This window comes from Lutra lutra, chromosome 15, assembly GCF_902655055.1.
Source record: "Lutra lutra chromosome 15, mLutLut1.2, whole genome shotgun sequence".
NCBI lineage: Eukaryota > Metazoa > Chordata > Mammalia > Carnivora > Mustelidae > Lutra > Lutra lutra.
Window position 1 is genome coordinate 27,699,861 of NC_062292.1, and position 21,465 is coordinate 27,721,325.

At 36.7% G+C, this 21,465-nt stretch overlaps 1 protein-coding gene across 3 annotated transcripts in view; it reads right to left on the minus strand.

Annotated features, from left to right (window-relative positions):
* RABGAP1L (RAB GTPase activating protein 1 like) overlaps window positions 1-21,465 on the minus strand; it is a 763,170-nt gene that overhangs the window by 337,313 nt on the left and 404,392 nt on the right. The gene's annotated exons all lie outside the window — the stretch shown is intronic.

Sequence of the window (21,465 nt, forward strand, 5' to 3'; positions counted from 1 at the left end):
AGGTCTTGGCATACCATAGACAATGGGGGCATATCAAGAATAAGCCAGGTGACTTAAACAATCACAAAAATTCAAGAGATAGCTAAGCGCTACGGCACATGGTAGATAAACAAAAAGGATCATCATCCACACAAGCCATCCCTTCAAAACCAAGAGAGGTACCTGTTTGCCAATACATACAAACCACAGAAATGCAAGCAAAACGAGGAAAGAGAGAAATATGTGTCAAATGGAAGAACAAGACAAGACCCCAGAAAAAGAGGTAAGTAATATATTTGATAAAGAATCCAAAGTAATGGTCAAAAAGATACCCACCAAATACAGGAAGAGAACAGATGAATGTAGTGAGAACTTTAAGAAAGAGAATGCATAAGAAAGTACCAAACAATAGTCACAGAGGTGAAAAATACAGTAACTGTATTGAAAAATATACTCCCAGGGTTTAATAGGAGACTAGATGAAGCAGAAGAACAAATCTACAGCTGAAATAGAAAGCAATGGAACTCACCCAGACAGAGCAGTAAACACAAAAAAGAATTTTAAAGACCAAAGATAGCTTAAGGGACCACTGGACAACATCAAATTACCCCTTGTATTAAAGGGGTTGTAGAAACAGAAGAGAAAGAGACAGGAAAGTTATTTGAGAAAATAATAGCTGAAAATTCCCTAACATAGGGAAGGAAACAGACATCCAAGTTAAGGAAGCCCAGAGAGTTCCAGGAAGATGAACCCAAGGAGACCCACACCAAGACACATTATAATTAAAATACCAAAATTTAAAGATAAAGAGAGAAATCATAAAAGCAGCAAGAGAAAATCAAATTGTTATATACAAGGGAACCCCCATAAGGCTCTCAGAAGATTTCTCAACAGAAACTTTTCAGGTCACAAAAAAGTAGCACTGACATATTTAAAGTACTGAAAGGAAAAAACTTCTAAGAATACTCTACCCAGCAAGATTATCATTCAGATGCATAGGACAGATAAAGAGTATTCCAGACAAGCAAAAGCAAAAGGAGTTAATTACTACTAGACCAGCTTTATGAGAAATATTAGTGAAACTTCTTTCAGCTGAAAACTAATTGCACTAGTTAATAGCAAGAAAACACAAAGAAGTAAAAGTCTTTTTTTTTTAAGATTTTATTTATTTATTTGACAGAGAGAAATCACAAGTAGGCAGAGAGGCAGGCAGAGAGAGAGAGGAGGAAGCAGGCTCCCTGCTGAGCAGAAAGCCCGATGCGGGGCTCGAACCCAGGATCTGGGATCATGACCTGAGCCGAAGGCAGCGGCTTAACCCACTGAGCCACCCAGGCGCCCCAAAGAAGTAAAAGTCTTACTGAAAAAGGTAAATATATAGTAAAGGTAGTGATTAATCACTTATGAAGCTACTAAGAAGGTGAAAAGACAAAAGTAAAATTAACTAAAACTACAACAATTAGTTAAGGGATACACAAAAGATGCAAAGTGACATAAAAAATATTGAATGTGGAGGGGGAGTAAAGTTATAGTTTTGGAATGTGTTCAAATTTAAGTTGCTATTAATGTAAAATAGACTGTCATATACGTAGGATGATATTTGTAAACCTCACAGTAACCACAAAGCAAAAACTTAAAGCAAATACATAAAATGAGAAAGGAATCCAAAAATAACACTAAAGAAAGCCATCAAACCATGGTGAAGAGAGCAAGAGAAGAAAGGAACAGAGAAGAACTATAAATACAGCCAGAAAACAATATAAAAGATGACAATAAGTACATATCTAACAAAAATTACTTTAAATCAAAATGGACTAAGTTCTCCAATCAAAGGACACTAAATGGGTAAGAAATAGGACACATCTATATGTTGCCTATAAGAGACTCACTTCAGAGGTAAGGACACACAGAGACTGAAAGTCAAAGGATATAAAGATATTCCATGAAAATGGAAGTGAAAAGAAAGCTGGGGTAGCTATACTCATATTGGACAAAAGAGATTTCAAAACAAACAATGTAATTAAGGACAAAGAGGGACATTACATAATGACAAATGAGTCAATACAGCAAAAAGACATACATTTATAAGCACATATGTACCCAACACAGAAGCAACAAAATATATAAAACAAATATTAACAGACCTAAATGGAGAAATGGTCAGCAAGACAGTAATAGTAGGAGATTTTAATACCCTACTTATATCAATGGGTAGATCATCCAGACAGGAATCAATAAGGAAACACTGGCCTTAAACACCACAATGCAGCAGATAGACTTTATAGACATGTACAGAACTAAAAGCAGCAGAATACACATTCTTCTTAAGTGCACACGAAACATCTTCAGAATAGATCACACATTAAACTATAAAACAAGTCTCAATAAGTTCCAGATGTTGAAACCATATCAAGCATCTTTTCCACCCACAAGAGTAGGAAATTAGAAAGCATTACAAGAGGAAAATAAATAAAATAAGCCAAAGAAGAAATGAAAAAAAAAAATACATAGAGACAAATACAAACAGAAAAACAATATACCAAAATCTGTAAGATGTGGCAAAAGCAGTTCTAGGAGGAAAGTTCATACCAATATGGGCCTACCACAAGAAAGACGATAAATCTAAAACAATTTTAACTTTTCAACTAAAGGAACTAGAAAAGTTAGTAGAAGGGAAGGAATAATAAAGATTAGAGTGGAAATAAATGAAACAGCAGCTAAAAAGATAATAGAAAATATCAATAAAACTAAGAGCTGAATTTTTTTTAAAGATTGATTTATTTATTTTAGAGAGAAGGAGATAGAAACAGCACAAGTGGAGGGAGGGGCAGAGGGAGGGTAAGAGGGAGGAAAATCCCTGCTACACATGGAGCCCAACACAGGGCTCAATCTCATAACCCTGATCATGACCTGAGCCAAAATCAAGAATCAGATGTTTAACTGACTGAGCCACCCAGGAATCCCTAAGAGCTGATTCTTTGAAAAGATAAACAAAATTGACAAACCTTTAGCTAGATTCACCAAGAAAAACAAAAGAGGGCTCAAATAAATAAAATCAGAAATAAAAGTTACAAGTGTTACCATAGAAACACAAAGGATCAAAGAGACCACTAAGCATAATTATATGCCAAAAACCTTTGCAATCTGGAAGAAATGGATAACTTCCTAGAAACTTACAATCCTCTAAGACTGACTCATGAAGAAACAGAAAATCAGAATAGACCAATTACTAGTGAGATTAAATCAGTAATCAAAAATATCCCAACAAACAAAAGTCCAGGACAAGATGGCTTCACTGCTAAATTCTATGAAACTTGCAAAGAAGATTTAATACTTATCCTTCTCAAACTCTTCCAGAAAAACTAAAGAGGAGGGAAAGTTTCCAAACTAGTTTTATCAGGCCATCATTACACTGATACCAAAACCAGACAAAAGAATTACAGGCCAATAACTCTCATAGACATAGATGCAAAAATCCTTAACAGAATAATAGCAAACTAAATTCAACAACACATCAACAGGATCATACAGCATGATCAAGTGAAATTTATTCCATGGATACAAAGACAGTTCAACATCTGAAAACTGATCAAAGTGATATATTGTTTTAATAAAACGAACAATAAAAAATCATATGAGCATCTCAATAAATGCAGAAAAAGCATTTGAAAAAATTCAACACTGATTCAACAGTGTACACAGAGGGAATGTACCTCAACATAATAAAGGCCATATCTGACACAATCATAGCTAATTTTATACTCAATGGTAAAAAGCTAAAAGCTTTATCTCTAAGATCAGGAACAAGATAAAGATGCCCACTATTACAATTTTTATTCAACATATTATTGAAAATCACAGCCACAGTAATTAGGAAAGAAAAGGAAATAAAAGGCACCCAAATAGGAAATGAAGAAGTAAAATTAGCACTATTTGGAGATGACATTATACAATATATAGACAACCTGAAAGACCCTACAAAAACAAAAACCTGTTAGAACTAATAAATGAACTCAGTAAAGTTGCATGACACAAAATTAATATATGAAAATCCGTTGCACTTCTATACACTAATAACAAACTGTCAGAAAGAGAAATCAAGAAGACAATCCCATTTACAGCTACCTCAAAGACTAAAGTACCTATGAATAAATTTAATCAAGGAAGTAAAAGACCTGTATAATGAAAACTATAAGATACTGATTGAAGACATTGAAGACAACACAAATAGATGGGAAGACATACCATGCTCATGGATTAGAAGAATTAGTATTATTAAAATGTCTATACTACCCAAAGTAATCTACAGATTCAATGCAATCCCTATCAAATTCCAGTGCTACTTTTTCTCAGAACTAGAACAAGTACTTTGAAAATGTGTATGGAACCAGAAAGGATCCTGAATAGCCAAAATAATCTTGAGAAAGAACAAAGTAGAGGTATAACACAGCCTGATTTCAAACTATACTACAAAACTATAGTAATCAAAACAGCACGATATTGGCATAAAAACAGACACACACACCAACAGCTCTGAAGAGAGAGGCCAGGAATAAACACACACGTATACATAGGGTCAATTAATTTAAACAAGAATATATAGTGGGGTAAGGACAGTCTCTTTGATAAATGGTAGTGGGAAAACTGGATAGCTACTTGCAAAAAGATGAAAATGGACCACTATCTTACATCATATACAAAAATTAACTCAAAATGGATTAACAAATTGAACGTAAGGAACTATAAAACTACAAGAAGAGAATATAGGCAGTAAGTTCCTTGAGGTAGGTCTTAGCAATGTTTGTTTGAATCTGACTGCCAAGTCAAGGGAAACAAAATGGGACTACCTCAAACTAAAAAAAACTTCTGCATAGTGAAAGAAACCAGCAGCAAAACAAAAATCCAACCTACTGAATAAAAGAAAATATTTGCAAATCATATATCTGATAAGGGGTTAATACCCAAAATAAAAACAACAAAAGATACACTCCAATTAGAAAATGGTCAGAGGATCTAAACAGCTATTTTTCCAATGATGATATACAGATGGCCAAGGGGCACATGAAAAGATGTTTCTCATCACTAAGCACTAAGGAAATGCAAATCAATACCACAATGAGACATTATGGTACACCAGTCATAACACCTAATATCAAAAGGACAAGAAATAACCAGTGGTGACTAGAATGTTGAAAAAAGGGAACCTTCATGCACTGTTGGTGAGAATGTAAATTGATGAAGCCACTATGGAAAACACAGAGGTTCCTCAAGAAATTAAAAATACAGCAACCATATGATATAGCAATTCCACACTATTGGATATCTATCCAAAGAAAATGAAAACACAAATAAAAAAAAAAAAAAAACATGCACTCCTCTGTCTGTCTGCAATATTACTTGACAATAGCCAGGATATGGAAGGAAAAAAACCTAAGTGTCAGTCAATGGATGAATGGATATAGAAGATACGGTATATACATACAATGGAATACTACTTGGCCATAAAAAAGAATGAAATCTGTTTATGACATTATGGATGAATCTTGAGGGTATTATGCTAAGTGAAATAAATGAGACAGAGAAAGACAATACATGATTTCATTTATATGTGGAATCTAAAACAAAAGAAACAAGGGACACACAGGCTCACAGATACACAGGACAGACTGGTGGTTCCCAGAGGGGAGGGGAATTGGGAGGAGCAAAATGGAGGAAAAGGTCTATGAAGTACAAACTCCCAGTTATAAAATAAATAAGTCATAGGGATATAATGTACAGCATGGGGAATACAGTAAATAATAGTGTATTAATTTTGTAAGGTGATAGATGGTAACTAGACTTAAGAGTAGTGACCATTTCACAATGTATAATAAGTATCAAATCACTATGTTGAACACCTAACCTAATAATATATGTTAATTATGCCTCAATAAATATAAAAAAAAAGAAGAAAAGAAAAAAAAACTAGATTAAACCACATGAGATTTTTTTAAAAATGAAGCACCATGGGTTGGCAATGCTTGGAATAAAGAAAAAAGTTGTAGCACTAGCAGAAAAAAAATTAGGGAAAACAAATACCTCTGTTATAAAACTAACTCTATTCTTTTAAGAAACCCTCCTCTAAAAACCTTACGGATTCTACCCTGAACACTCCTCCATAACTGCTTATTAAGGTTACACTAACCTCTGAATTGACAAGCACAAAAAATACTTTTGCTCATGTTGTATGAGGTGGACAGTGAAAGAAAACTAAGCATTTCTTGTGATGCCTGGGTGGCTCAGTCAGTTAAGCATCTGCCTTTGGCTCAGGTCACGATCTCAGGGTCCTGCTCAGCAGAGAGCCTGCTTCTCCATTTCCTCCCTGCTCATGCTCTCTGTCGCTATCTCTGCCTGTCTCTCTAAAATAAATAAAATCTTAAAAAAAAAAAAAAACCTAACCATTTCTTCTTTCTTTTTTTTCTAGTTATGAGAACTTCTATGATTTATTCTCTTAGCAACTTTCAAATACACAGTACAGTATTGTTAACTACAGTCACCATGCTGTATGTTACATCCTGAGGACTATTTACTTTATAACCCATTCCTGTTTTCTCAAACCTCTTCCCCCATGGGCTCCATTTGTACCTCTTGCCTGATTCCCCTCTCACCTCTTTGCAACTTTTCAGTGACCTTTGCCAGCAACTCTTTTTCTGTAAAATCTTACATGTTCTCAGCCCTTTTTCCTTCTTAACGAACACTTTCTTTGTGTGGTTTTGTACAAAGAAGGCTTCAGCTTTAAGGCTTTCACAATAATTCTCCAATTATGTGTCCAATCTCCAGGCCTACATTTTAAATTATCTACCAAACAACTCTACCCAGTTGCCCTACAGGGTCTTGAAGCTGTGTGTCCTAAAAAACTCACCATCTTGGGGCACCTGGGTGGCTCAGTTGGTTAAGCAACTGCCTTCGGCTCAGGTCATGGTTCCAGAGTCCTGGAATCGAGTCCCGCATCGGGCTCCCAACTCCATGGGGAGTCTGCTTCTCCTTCTGACCTTCTCTGCTCTCATGCTCTCTCTCACTCTCTTTCTCTCTCAAATACATAAATAAAATCTTAAAAAAAAAAAAAAAACTCACCATCTTTTTCCTAAAGTGTTCTTTTTCTCTCATGTCCTATCCCATTGTGGCAAATGGTACCACTCTCTATTTAGACCTCCAAGCCAGAAATCTGAGAGGTCCCACATATGCAACCTCCTACCAGTTTTGTCAAAATCATTTACAAAGCACTACTGTTTTCATTATTGACCTTCAAATTCCTCATCATTTCCCCATTTCTATTCCCCCATCTTATTTCAGTACCTGAGCTTCCTCTCAGTAGATTATAGACTTTTATTTTACTTTATTTTTATTTTTTTAGGATTTTATTTTTAAGTAATCTCTACACCCAATGTGGGGCTTGAACTGAAAATCTCAAGATCAAGAGATTTGCCTACTGAGCACTCTGCCTACTGAGCCAGCCATGTGCCCCACAAACTTTTATTTTAAAAAATAGATTGAGATAGAATTCACTTACCAAAAAATTACCATTTAAAATAAGCAATTCAATGGTTTTTAGCATATTTGCAGAGTTGTGCAATCATCACCATAGTCTAAGTTTAAAACATTTCCATTATCCCAAAATAAACCTCATATCCGATAGTCATGTCCTCTCACCTCCCCCACCCGTTAGCTCAAGCAACCTTTACTTTATGACTCCATAAATTTGCCTATTCTTGACATTTCATATGAACTTATACAATATGCAGTCTTTTGTAACAGGTTTCTTTCACTTGGCACAATGTTTTCAAGGTCTGTCCATGTCGAAGCATGTACAAGTACTTTATTTTTTATTCCTGAATAATACTCTATTGAATGGATACAATATGGATTTATTTATCAATTCGTCACTTTTCAGACATCTAGGTTGTTTCTGCTTTTCGGCTATTGTGAATAATGCTGCTATGAACATTTGTACAAGTTTTTGTGTGAATGTATTTCCAATTCTCTTGGGTATATACCTAGGAGTGGAATTTCTAAGTCATACAGTAATTCTTCAACCTTTTGAGGAACCCCTGGATGGCTTTCCAAAACAGCTACAGCATGTTTACATTCCCACCAGCAGTGTATGAGGGCTCCAATTTCTCCACATAGTTATGAATACTTAACTTTAAAAAATATTTTGTAGGGGGGGGTCAAGTAAGCATGAGTGGGGGGAGGGGCAGAGGGTAAAGCAGACTCCCTACTGAGCAGGGCTGACGAGGGGTTTGATCCCAGGACCCTGGCATCATGACCTGAGCTGAAGGCAGACACTTAACTGACTGAGCCACCCAGGTGCCCAAATACTTAACTTTTTGATTACAGCCCTCCTAAAAGGTATGAAATAGTATCTCACTGTGGTTTTGATTTGCATTTCTCTGATAGATAATGATGCTGGTTATCTTTTCATGCAGTAGTTGGCCACTGGTATAGCTTCTTTGGAAAAATATCTATTCAATTCCTTTGCTCTTTTTTTCAGTTGATTTTTTTTTCTTCCTATGATTGAGTTGTAAGAGTTCTTTTTATATTCTGGATAATAGACTCTTATTAGATAGATGATTTGCAAATATCTTCTCCCATTCTAGGTTGTATTTTCACTTTCCCAATGGGGTCTTTTGATGCACAGGAGTTTTAAATTTTGATGAAGTCAAATTTATGGGGGGTTTTTTTGTTGTTGTTGCTTGTGCTTTTTTTTTTTAAGATTTTATTTACTTATTTGAGAGAGCACGAGCATGAGTGGGGGGAGGGCAATAGGAGAGGGGGGATGGAGTACACAGACTACCTGCAGAGCAAGGACCCCCCCACACACTGCCCAATACAGGGTTCAATTCTGGGACCCTGAAATCATGGCCTGAGCTGAAGTCAGATGCTTAATGGACTGAGCCACCGAGGCACTCCTCTTACTTGTGCTTTTTGTTTCAGATCTAAAAAAACATTGTCAAATCCAGGATCATTAAGATTTATCCTAATAGGGGCACCTGGGTGGCTCAATGGGTTAAAGCCTCTGCCTTTGGCCTGGGTCATGATCCCAGGGTCCTGGGATCGAGCCCCGCATCAGGCTCTCTGCTCGGGAGGCAGCCTGTTTCTCCCCCTCTCTCTGCCTGCCTCTCTGCCTACTTGTGATCTCTGTCTGTAAGATGTAATAAATAAAATCTTAAAAAAAAAAAAAGATTTATCCTTATGTTTTCTTCTAAGAGTTTTACAGTTTTAGCACTTAGATTTAATTCATTGATCCATTTTGAGTTAACTTTTGCATATGGTGTGAGGTAGGGTCCTATTATAACCTTTTAACCCTTCTACCATCCTTTGGTTTTGCAGCCAAAATGATTTTCTTAAAGGCAAACAAGCAACAATTCCTATCCCATTATCATGTTTATGAACCTCTAAATTGCTTTGCCACATCTACTGCAGGGATTCTTAACTTTGTGAGATTAAAGAATTTGATAAAAACTATAGACCCTTTCCCTAGCAAGAATGTATATGAATGTACATATGCATTTGTAGCTAACACACACACCCATACACTTTTGCATGTAATTTTAAGGATTCACAAATGCAGTAAAACCCATCCAAGGACAACTAGCCCAAAGAATAAAGTCTAAACTCCTTTGTACTTCCTTTGCCATTCAGTGACCCCCAAGGGGAACACTGCCCTGCCCAATCATTTTAGCTTCTTGTCATCCACTCTCCAAACTGGTTTCCCACAGTTTAGTCTTAAAAGCTCTCTGACCCTATCCATAGTGTCAGGCTACATTAGAATCACATTTCTTTGCACACACATGCTATGCCTTCTAGCCAAAACATATTCCTCCAGCTCACATTAAGTGTGATACCTATGCAAATGTACTTGTTAAATCTGAAAGAGGACTTAGCAAATGTTAGAAAATGAGGACTTGATACTTTATTTCTAGAAATTAGACTTAAATAAATGACTATGTTATATCTGCATTTTTCATTCAGTAGTAAATTTTGGAAAACCTATTAAGTATGAAATTATGTAGCAGACGTAAGACAATTTCCAAGTAATCATAAGTCTAAGAGAATATAAACTGATTGATCACAGAACCATCTTAGTTTTGTAAGTTCCTCTTATAAGATTTTAAGAAGATCACATTGGTTGAAGTATCAATTTTTTTTTAAAAGATTTTATTTGTTTATTTGACAGACAGAGATCACAAGTAGGCAGAGAGGCAGGCAGAGAGAAGAGGAAGCAGGCTCCCTGCTGAGTAGAGAGCCTGATGCAGGGCTAGATCCCAGGACCCTGGGATCATGACCTGAGCTGAAGGTAGAGGCTTTAACCCACTGAGCCACCCAGGCACCCCTGAAGTATCAATTTTAAGGAAGTGGTAACATAATATAGAAGACTGTATCTCGGAAAATATAATGTTGTCTCTGGAAAAAGAGATTCAGTTAAAAGGGTTACTAAATTTTCACCTATGTACGTTCATTCAACCATATAATTATCTTTTCTAGACATCACTTTAAAGTGCATCAATTTATCTATATTTTGTTGAAATTAACATTACCATTTTTGGGTATGCATCTAAAGGGAAAAAATCACTATCTGAAGAGATATCTGCAGCCCTATGTTTACTGCAACTCAGAATAGCCAAGACACAGAAACAGGGATGACTGGGTGGCTCAGTTGGTTAAGTGTCCAACTCTTAATATCAGCTCAGATCATGATATCAGGTTCCTGGGATTGAGCCCCATATCGGGCTCTGTGCTCTGTCTCTGTTTGAGGATTCTCTCTCACTCCTTCTGCCTCTCCCCTCACTCATGTGTGCATGCTCTCTCTCAAATGGATAAATAAATCCTTTTTTTTTTTTTTTAAAGAACAGCCAAGACAGAAAAACAACCTGAGTGGACATCGGTAGATGAATGGATAAAAGAAATGTGGCATATATACACAATGGAACACTATTCAGCCATAAAAAAGAAAGAAGTCCTGACATTTGTGACAACATGGTTGAACCTTGAGGATATTGTGCTAGGTGAAGTAAGTGAAAGAGAGAAACACAAATATTGTACGATGTCACTTATATGTGGAACCTAAAAGAAAAAACCAAACTCAAAGAAACAGATCAGTGGTTGCCAAAGTGGAGGGTGGGAGTAGAAGTGTGGGAAATGGGTAAAGGTGATCAAAGATACAAACTTTTAATTATAAGATTAATAAGTTCTGTAGATCTAATGTACAGCCTGGTAACTATAGTTAACAATACTGTATTATATATTTGAGGGGCACCTGGGTGGCTCAGTCAGTTAAGCATCTGACTCTTGATTTCAGCTCAGGTTGTGATCTCAGGGTCATGGGATTAAGCCCCACATTGGGCTCTGCACTCAGCACGAAGTCTGCCTGATTTTCTCTGCCCACTTCCCATGCTCTCTCTCCCTCAAAAAAAATCTTAGAGATGGAGAAGAGAAGGGAGTTGAGGGAAATTGGAAGGGGAGGTGAACCATGAGAGACTATGGACTCTGAAAAACAATCTGAGGGTTTTGAAGGGGTGGGGGGTGGGAAGTTGGGGGAACCAGGTGGTGGGTATTAGAGAGGGCACGGATTGCATGGAGCACTGGATGTGGTAAAAAACAATGAATACTGTTATGCTGAAAATAAAAAAAAAAAATAAAATAAATTTTAAAAAATACACTATTATATATCTGAAAGTTGCTAAGAGACTAGATCTTAAAAGTTCTCATCATAAAAAAAATCTTTGTCATCATGTGAGGAGATGGATATTAACTTAATGTGGTGAGCATCTTATATACATAAATCATTAAGTAGTACCTAAATCATTAGGTTGCACACCTTAATACAATGTTAAATGTCAGTTACATCTCAATAAAACTAGAAAAAAATGCAAAACTAACAGCAAAGGGGATAAAAACTATTCTCTTAAAACTGAAATCAAGTGTCCACAGTTTTATGAACTGGGAATCAACCCCTAAGAATCAAGACAGAACAAAGAGTTTCAAAAGTTAGAAGTAGGTGACAGGAAAAATTCAGAAAGATCAATGTAAAATAATCAAAGAGGAACTGGGTCAACTTCAAGGAGGAATAAACAGTTACTAAGGATAGTTATGCAAGGACTGCCTGTATCCTGAGGAAATTCCACATGAAATTTGTGAAACTAAGGGTAAGGGAAGGCATAAGAATAAAGAAATATATTAGCAGGAATCCAAGAAGTTCTTTTTTTAATTTTTTCCCTGAAAAATCTGTAACTTCCTATACTTACAGTCTTATGCTGACTTGAAATCTCTAATGGAAAATGTTATAACACACAAATATTGGCATTTTTAATCCCTTATAAGGAAACATTAGAAACAAATTAACAGATTGTGATATTAAATTTCACTGTTTCCTAATTAGATATATCTTATCTTTTTGCTGGAAAGGTGATTTTGATTGAGTGAATGAATTACATACATAATGCTTGATGATTTTCGGGGGTTCATTACTTGGGGTGTGAGAATATGTATTAATTAGGGAAAGTTACAAAAAAAATGAAATGTTGGTAATTACATGCCAAGGCATAGATAAAGTCAACTCTTCATCAAGGTTCAGACAAAATTACAAATAAAAAGACTTTGGTAAGTAAAATGCAAATCATTTCATAAACTTCATATTATTAAAGCACTCTGACAATAATGAGCATAACAAACTCATTGCCTATTCACTGCAAAAAGAAAATTAACTTCTTTACACAAATTGCCTCAATTTGTGACCTTCTGTGTAGAAAAAATAAAGTACTTCAAAAGTCATAACTGCAAGTAATGATATAGAGAAGGAATCCTATGCTTTTTATACTTCTTTATGTTTTTTTAAATCCTAGTTTTACAGTGCAATTTTTTTTAATTACACGACATAATAAAATATCCCAAAAGGCAAGCATAAGCTATTTTCATTTCTTTTATTTTTCATTTACAATTATATTTATTTCAACATATAAAAGAATGGTGTTCCCATTATTTAAGCTGTTTCCAACTAGACAATGTTTTCCTCAACATTTAACCAAGTGTTGGCAATTGAAATAGAAGTTCAATGTGATTGGTTAATTAAGATTTCAAAGAACCTGATTCTCCCTAGAGGGTCAGCTAATTTCTCATTTATAAGCCCATTTATAACTCCAGCTCTGAGAAATGGTCCTAATAAAATTCACAGTTAAGTAGGCCTTCAAATGCATTCCAGCCATTAACATTTGGGCTGCCTGCTGCTAGCAAAATATTAATATTTGATGCTACAGCATTTTCATTTTATAAGACTATTTAGCATAAACCTGTTTCAGGGTCTTATGAAACAGCTTTCTTTATGTGTTAAACAGATTAAATTCAGGTTGTAATGGTTGGTTTTAGAATGACTTCAAAATACTTCAGTTTATAGCCACTAGGAAACTATGTATTTTCTGATTAGATTATTGGCTATATTCCCTTCAGTAGCTGTAGGAGGATATACTATTTTTAGGACAAAAACAACTTAGGGTCCTCTGAAAAGAAAAGAGAAGAGGAAAAAGAGCCAAGAAGAGCGCTAGGGAGAAGGGAGCAAACTGAAGGAAATAAAACTACTTCCCCTTGTTACAGAATTTTCCAGTTTCTCCAGCACTTGGTATCTATTACTATCTCATCTAATGCTTGCAGCTGTCCGATGAGGTGCATGGACCATGATTATACCACACTAAAGATGAGGAAACAAAAGCTCCCAGATGAGTGAAATCACACCTTGGCCACATGGCAAGAAAATGGGAAAATAAGATTGGAATCCCAGGCCTTGTGATAAAAGGAAGACTTTGTGCATTAATTCATCTAATATCTGAGCTACTTCTTAAATCTTCAAGAACATAAGGTATAAAGGGCCTGTGTGTGTGTGTGAGAGAGAGAGAGAGAGAGAAAGAGAGGGGGAGTGAGTGTGGGGAGGGAGAGGGAGGGGGAGAGACAGAGAGAGAAGGGATACTGTAGGTACAAGGACTGGTATGAATAAGTCATGAAAGGGGGTGCCCGAGTGGCTCAGTGGGTTAAGCCTCTGCCTTCGGCTCAGGTGAGCAGGGAGCCCGCTTCCTCCCCTTCTCTCTCTGCCTGTTGCTCTGCCTACTTGTGATCTCTCTCTCTGTCAAATGAATAAATAAAATCTTAAAAGTAAGGCATGAAAGCACAAACACTGTTTACTGGATTGTTTCCTCCCTTAGATCGGAACCTCTCTGAGGGCAGGGAATGTGTCTGTGTTCACCAATTAAATCCCCAGGACCTAACAAAGAGAACCATAAATATTGGCTGCACAAATGACTGAGAAAGAAAGCAGAAACTAAAAGAGAATGAGGATAGGGACATCAAAGGAGAAGAACGTGTCAAGAAAGAGTAGCTAGTATCAAATGTCACAGACACATCTAAAGAGGAACCGAAATACCTCCCTGGGATAAAACAAGAAGACTGATGCTGACCTGGACAGGTTGGGGTGGGTGGGGGGTTTCTAGTGGGGTGATGGAGGGAGACAATCAATGGCCCTGCAAATGAAGTCTTTGTCTCTTCTCTAGTATGTTAGTGAGAGATGGTTAAATAGTTGGAAATTATTTTCTGTCCCAACAAGGATCAAAGTGGTGTTTCTCTGAGTTCTAGAGAAATAGAGGGAGAGAAGAAAAAAAGACAAGCCAAGGACCAAATATTATATCCAGGCGGAAAGTTATCCAAGCAAGATAAAACTGTAGAAATAAAGAGGTAGAAAACAAAAGAGAGAATCCATCTCACCCTTCCTTTCCCCCAGTGAAAAAAGTTTAGTTTCTTATGTACAAACAGTGAAGTCAGACCTTGGGCTATTTTCATTTCTCTTTGTGCTATTTTAATACTAGGAAAAATAAAACATGGCCAAAAATTAAACAGCACAACAGCCCATCAGATGTTTGGTAATGATACCCAAGAAGAATATTTCAATAGTTAACAAAAGATGGGGCGCCTGACTGGCTCAGTGGGTTAAAGCCTCTGCCTTTGGCTCAGGTCATGATCCCAGGGGTCTGGGATCAAGCCCGTGTAGGGCTTTCTGCTCAGCGGGGAGCCTGCTTCCTCCTCTCTCTCTGACTGCCTCTCTGTCTACTTGTGATCTCTGTCAAGTAAATAAATAAATAAATCTTAAAAATTTTTTTTTAAAAAGCAGGAGTAAATTATCATTAAAAAAATAGTTAACAAAAGATGCCTCACCAATATCTATAGAATGATAACTACATAGTGTCTTCTTCTAGGTAAGACAAATAACATACCACTTTAATAAGTGATCGCTTTACATGTACAAAAGCAAAATGGACACAATTTAAAAGAGGAGCTATATTCTCTGAAAAATGAAACTGCTGATACCTCCCTTCTGTTTAAGGCTTCAATCTTCACATCAATAGGAAAAACAATTTTCTTTGTTCTTTGCTCCATCAAAGAATAAAAAGATTAGTCCTGAGATCTAAGAAGGTTGTTACTTCCATTAAGTTAAGAACAAGATCAATATGAACATTCAGACATGGATCAATAAGAAAAAATGGAAAAGAGATTTTAAACTTTATTGTCAAAACAGTAATGTGGAAAGCTAGGAAGAAGGAGGTTTTCTAACAAACTGAGTCACCATCTTTACTTTTTATATATCAGTATCTGTTTTGTACTATATGTGAGGGAACGTATAGTTATTTGCTTAAAGTCCATTAATCAGAGCAATGCCAGGAGAAAATGATTTAAATTTGTGTAATTCTTAATTGCAGAATAATTATTTTAAAAAGCAAATTTATTACTTTCAATTTCCACCAAGTAACAGAAAGGTCCTGGGGGACTTGCTGTAATGACCAGATAAGGCTGTCTGCAATTAGTATGCCTCTTATATGTATGTTAATCAGTATTCCAACCACTGAAGCCTGCTCAGAAACATTTTGTTCTTTTAACAGTTTAAAGCATTCCCTTTCTCATCTTGCTCATATTATTAGTTCACATAGACAATAAAGAAAGAATTCTGGTAGCAAAGTAAATTTCATTTTAGGCATTGTTCACATTCCTTCAAGGGGTTTAAATTAATGAGGTCTTTACTAAGTTTGGTTTTTACCTTTTTCTAAACTCTCAGCCTTTTGTTTGTTTATTCTTATTATTTTTTCTTTTCAATAGCTTATTATGGTAAAAGAAGGTAGGACAAATTTGAGACCCTTAGTGGCCATTTCTTATAACTTCTAACTACTTTTCAGAAGCAGGAATAAGAAAATCATTGGGAGGCCAAAAAGTCTACCATGACATAGAGAGATAATTGATCAAATCTCTTAAGGATGGATACATGTTCTAAAAGAAAAGATGCCAGTATCTTTAAAAGTACCTAGTATAAACCCTGGTATTCAGTAATTTTTTTTTTTTTTAATCTTAAGAGCAAGGGCCTCCTCTTTTATAACCACATTACAATGATCAAAAACAAAAAGATATTAACATTTTTTAATGTAACATCTTTTGAAGCCAGATTTAATATCAAATGGCCATGAGCACTGGAAAATGACCTTGAAAGTTTTGCAAATACTAAAATCAGTGATTTTTGAAAAATGACACTGAAAATAAAATAAAATAAAATAAAATTTTAAAAAATAATGGCAAAATGAAATGAACACTGGCTTGGGATTCAAGAGGTTCTGCCTTTTTTGTCACTGCTCGTTACTGGGCTTTAAGAAAGTCACTTAATCTCGGGATCTCAGTTCACTTAACCACAAATGAAGGAATTGGCTTAACTAACCACCAAAATCTCTCCCAGTTCCCACTTGCTTTCATTCTGCATAAAGGTTATTAAAGGTGAAAAATGACTGCTTTTCAATTCAAAAGTATGAAATCTTCAGCTTATTTTTCTGCCTTAAACTTTGCTGCCAAAGCCGTACAGCAAGTTTCAACCGAGTGTGTCCATTCTCTTGAGCCTCTAATGTTGGCTGAGAAGTAAGGCCTTTTAAAACAATATGTTTTGGGACACCTCGGTGGCTCAGTTGGTTGGATGACTGCCTTCGGCTCAGGTCATGATCCTGGAGTCCCGGAATCGAGTGTCGCATCGGGCTCCCAGCTCCATGGGGAGTCTGCTTATCCCTCTGACCTTCTCCTCGCTCATGCTCTCTCTCATTGTCTCTCTCTCAAATAAATAAATAAAATCTTAAAAAAAAAACAACAAAAAACTTTAAAACAATATGTTTTGACTTCAGTGCATTTAAAACATAGTAGTAGAGGCTTTAAAGAAAAAAAAAATTTAAGATGTTACATGAAAATAGGCCAAGTATAATAACATCTAACATTTATACAGTTCCTTAAGCTTTATAAGGAACTTTCACATATTATCTCATTTAATCTTCTCAACAAGATACAGAGTGGTTATGTTTTCCATTCTGCAAAAGGTAAGTTCGGACATGGCATTAGGACTGGGAGAGTTCTTACTCTACAGTCCATGCTCTTTCCATTACACTACAGTACTCAAATGCACATATAACTACCCTTGATCTCACCTTGAGTTAGGGTTTGTTTTTTTTTTTAAGATTTTATTTATTTATTTGACAGAGAGAGATCACAAACAGGCAGAGAGGCAGGCAGAGAGAGAAGAGGAAGCAGGCTCCCCGCTGAGCAGAGAGCCCAATGCGGGGCTCGATCCCAGGACTCTGAGATCATGACCTGAGCCGAAGGCAGCGGCTTAACCCGCTGAGCCACCCAGGCGCCCCTCACCTTGAGTTAGTAGCAATGCTTCTTAAAATGCTTAAATGTAAGCCATCACAGTCCCATTAGATTAGGAAAGGAGAGCAAAAACTTTACCTACAGTACCTCAAAATTTCTTTAACCCACTGAGCCACCCAGGCGTCCCAGTACCTCAAAATTTCTTAATTTTTATTTGTTTAAGCTGTTCCTGAAGATTCAAGATAACTTTAAAAAATTAAATAATTAAGAATAATGAAAAGAAGACAAGTATTTTTGTTTCTAGCTAAAATGGAGCCACGTTGAAGCAATGTAAATACTTTATTTTTTTATAATTCATTTAGTTCCCAACACTGAAATGATATAATTACTGATTGGATATTTTACATCTTTTCAAAGTTTTACTGACCTCTTGAGACTCTGCACAATTCAGTTTAGACTGTCTGAGGAGCTCTTGTCTGAAGAGCTTAGGTATAGAATATGACTTAGAAAGATGGTATGATCTTCAGATTCTCTAGGAGCCAGCATCACATTGCCACTGATTATTAAATACAACATCTTTATCCACTAGTCCCCGAGATACAGATCATTCAATCTTTTCAGAGTGCAGGCAGAATAAAACCCAGTTTATCTGAAAACCAGCCCAAATCCACGCAGCCTTCATCACTGTGATGTCTCTCTAAGTAATGATGATGACTGAATTGTTTGCTGCAGAAAGTATGTCAGGTTGAGGATTTCTACTAACATGTAACTTTGGTAACATCTTAGAAATTCAGGCCAATACTTCAGATTGTCAGCAACTGATATACTGTTATAATTCCAACACCTTTTAATTATTGCTCAAAAATAACAATCGTAGATTTATAGTTCTGCAGCATGGAAGAGCACATTCACTTCTTATTAATGATTTTCCAGAATTTTCTTTTTTCTTTTTTTAAGATTTTATTTATTTATTTGAGATAGAGAAGAAGAGGGAGAGGCAGACTCTCTACTGATGATTAGCAGGACCTCGGGATCATGACTTGAGCCCAAGGCAAACGCTTAACCAACTGGGCCACCCCGTTGCCCCAGAATTTGCTATTTTCTTAGTAACAGCTACATAGGTCCTTAGCTTAAACACAGGTGTCATTTTTCCAAAAGCCATTAATTAATCAATGCCCTTGATAATTAAAACAAATCACGCCTCAACTTCTTTCCTTTTGTGGTAGGATGACTTTCTCAGGATTAGGAACATTTATGCAAAAGAAAAAGAATTACAAGAGATCATGTCTAGGTTGAGGTACAAGTAGCAAAGCTTTCAAGTTTCTCTACGTGGCTGAGAGAAAACACCACTGGATTCTTGAATCCATTTCTGGACACATGCCCACCCTCAGTAAGTGTGGCTTTTCGAGCAACACCAGAGTTAGTTTTGAACAGTTCCTTACAAAATCCAGTGACTATCCGAGGGCTGCCAAGGGAAAGAGTACAGTGAGGCAGCGGCCGCAACGGGCGCCAGAGCATCTGGGGCCAACTCCCAGTTCTGCCCTGGGTGATCTTTGTTAGTGAGGATGCCGACCAGCTGAGAAAATAACAGGAAATCCCGGAGGGAAGCTTATTTTTCTCTTATAGAAGCGTCCTCAGGCTGGCAGTGCTGGGCTGGTGCACAGGCTCTGCTCCCCAGAGTTCCCAGAGACCCGGGTCCCTCCAGTCATCTCCTCCACCACCGTTCTGAGGAGGCAGCCCTGTTCTAAGACAAGCTTCACCTAGGGCGGGAGGAAGGAGGGATGGCGAAGGAAAGAAGGGGCGGCGGGGACAAGCCAACTCTCTCTGGTAGTTCCCCGAAATTACCCACAACACTGTTTTGTCACTAATCACACTTAACTGCAAAGGAGGTTAGGAAGCGTGGGCCACATGCCCAGATGGAACTGTTCTTACTATGAGAACGAGGCGAAAACAGGCACTGGTGTGCTCGCTGTCTCTGCACGCCCTTTGTGATCTTAGCCACTTTACACCGCTGACTTCTCATCTGGGAGACTGAGACAAGGGTGAGCGCCTCCCATCATAAAGTTACTGGGTACATGAAATGACAGTAATCCATACAGAGGGGCTGGCATGGTGTCTGACACAATGAATACCCAGCAAGGGAAATAACTATTTGCTTTCAAATATTTTCTTGTGTTTACTGATTTCCTTTCAATTGTTAAAAATTACATAAACTGTTTTGTTCCCTCTGGTTTATCTATTTTTCTCTCTAACCCCCAAGTTATATGCACAGTATAAACAGACTGGTTTCAGTCTGGTTCCCAAGTCACTGGTCTCAGCAAGGTCCCCCCCTTTCTAATGCTCTTGCCAACACACACACGCACACACACACACACACACACATACCCAACACACATAAACAATACACCACATACACACACCACACACACACATTCATTCTCTCTTTCTCTCATAGAAAACTTTAGTGACATCCCAATACCTAAATTTAAGTACAAACTCCTCTGTCTTTACCTCAATACCTTTACAACAGTATCTTTCACTATGATCCAATTAGATCATACTAATAACAATGACAAAAAAGGATGGAGATCAAAAGTACTGAATTAATAGAGGCTATCCCTTTCTAAAGTCTTTTCCTCACCATGTAACGTGCTCAGTGCTTTACATAAACTCTCTTTTAATCCTCATAATCCTGTGCGGTTATCACCATTATTATCCCCATATTATAAATTATGACTAAAGCTTAGAAAGGTTATACCCAAAGTCACAGCAAGTACATTGCAGGCCTGTGACTTGAACAGAGGTCTGTTGGGTTCCAAAGCTGTTCATTTAACCACTGTGTGGCACCTGTCTCCTACACAAACATTCCATTTGTGTCCTCTGTACACACCTGAGTCACCTTGGAATTCTTTTTCTAATCACATCCTGCAGAGTTTCATTACAGCCTAGCACATTTCTGATTTCTTCTATGATATGCTCATCAACTACGATGAAGCAGTAACTACATTAATTATGTTATATTAATAATAATAGTGATCAACTGCAAAATAGCACTTGTCTTATACTGTTATAATACAGCATGGTTCTAAGAACCATACATATACTAACTCACTTAATCCTCAGACCAATCCTGTGAGTTAGACCATAATTACTGCCATTTTATAATGAGGTAAACGAGGCCTGACAGACTAAGCAACTTGCCTGAGCTCGCACAGGTAGTAAATTTTGGAGCCAGGGTTCCCACCCAGACACTCTTTATCTCTTCTCTGACAAAGTACATTCTTCCTGTATCCCTTACTTAGTTATTAAATCACCTATACCTTATATTATAATTTAATCCTTTCATATATTGAAGTATAAGGCACAAGATAAATGGATAAACAAAATACAATGTATTCATACAACAGGATAACATCTGGCCATGAGAAGTAATGACTTTTTGATACATGCTACAACATGATGGACCTTGAAAACATTATGCTTAGTGAAATGAGCCAGACACAGAATGGCAAATATTGTACAATTCCACTTATATGAGCTACCTAGAATAAACAAATTCATAGAAATGGAAAATAGAATACAGGTTACTAAGGGCTAAGGGGAAGGAGGAGAGAAAATTATGGCTTCACAAACAGAGTTTCTATAGGGGAAGAAGAAAAAGTTTTGGGTATAGATAGTGGTGAGGGTTACCCAACAATGTGAATACATTTAATGACACTGCCTCGTATACTTAGGAATGGTTAAAATTATAAATATTATATTTTACCACAATAAAAACCCAGCACATTATATTATAGTTATTCT